A 1,682-nucleotide genomic window follows, 5' to 3' on the forward strand; every position below is an offset into this window, starting at 1 on the left:
CCTTCCTGAAAGCAGAGAAGAAACCCAAACAGGACTCCAGTCAGCCATCAGGTGAAAAGGAGGAACCCAGACCCAGACCAGTGGTCATTCCATATGTTGAGGGAGTATCAGAGAAACTGAGACCTTTATTTTCTAAACATAATGTTCCAGTGGCTTTTAAACCCCAAAATACATTACGGCAAAGACTGGTTCATCCCAAAGATCGAGTTCCCCGGCACAAACAGAGTAATGTTGTGTATGTTGTTCAGTGTCAGGAAGGTGATCAGTCTTACATTGGGTAAACTAAACAGCCACTGGCCAGAAGGATGGACCAGCACAGAAGAGCAACATCATCAGGCCAGGACTCTGCGGTCTACACTCATCTCCAGGCCAGCGGTCACTCTTTCAGGGATGAAGATGTTCACATCCTGGATCGAGAGGAACGATGGTTTGAGAGAGGAGTAAAGGAGGCCATCTTTGTGAAAAAAAATCGTCCATCATTAAACAGGGGTGGAGGCCTCCGTGTTCAATTGTCCCCCTCTTACAATGCTGTTATTGCTAGTATCACTCAGCCCTCTGTGAATAGTAAACAGCCATCAGTGTACTAATGATCCATTGTTAGGCTGATGGTCCTTCTTGACCATGTGAGCAGCTGGTTTTGGTTGTCAGCAGCAAAACTGGTTGATCCACTCTGAGAAGGTGCTATTTAAGAGACTGAGCTGAATACAGCACCTCAGACTGAAGAAGTCTCTCGGATGAAAGAAGAAACATTTCTACTTTTTTTGTTTGTTTGTTTTACTTTTTTTTTTTTTTTTTTTTTGAATGTCCAGAGGACCAGATTTAACTTTTTTAGACAAGACAGACATGGATTGTTTCTCACATAAAACTACTCCAAACTCTTAAAAATGTTATGTGAATCATGGAAACGCTAATTTAAAAACCTTTACCGAGTGTTTTCACAATACAGTGTTATTTGCATGGCATTCTAAAAGCAGTAGCAGCTAGCTCTGGTACTTGTGAGTATACTTCCTGCAGGAATAATATATTTTGCATCAACTTTTTTTTTGTCTAAACTGCAGCAACATGTTTTTCTCCCCTGCCATCTGTGTATGTGTATATGTTTGTCTGCCCGCCTGTTTGCAAATTAATTCATGAACAACTGGATATGTTTTTTTGATGGAACTTTACTAAATTTTCTTCTGCAGTTGAATAACTTTTGGAGTAAACCCAATTCAAGATGGCCACCTGAGCTAGTTGACTTTAACAAACACAAAACAGCTGTAACTCATTTTTACTAACATTGAGCTAACCTGTTGCGTGATAACGAATGCGATGGACCACAAACTGACTATAAATCATATGACTGGCAGCTGAGGCTGGGACAAGGGGCGGGGATAAGTTGGACAGTGTCATTCCTTTATGGTTTTATTCTCATATTTTTGCATGGGACTTGCATGTTTAGATAAAAGTTAATAAATAAATATCCATCCATCCGTTATCTTTACCCGCTTCTTCCTTTTCAGGTCGCACGTGTCACTGGTGCCCATATCCAGCCATCACTGTGCAAGAGGTGGGGGACACCCTGGACAGGTCTCCAGTCCATCACAGGGACAGAGACAAATGAGACAAACAACCATTCACTCTCTCACTCACATTAAGAGACAATTTTGAGTTACCAATCAATCTAACATGCATGTTTTTGG

The sequence above is a fragment of the Nematolebias whitei genome, chromosome 18 (assembly GCF_014905685.2).
Source record: "Nematolebias whitei isolate Nwh7 chromosome 18, NemWhi1, whole genome shotgun sequence".
Classification (NCBI taxonomy): domain Eukaryota; kingdom Metazoa; phylum Chordata; class Actinopteri; order Cyprinodontiformes; family Rivulidae; genus Nematolebias; species Nematolebias whitei.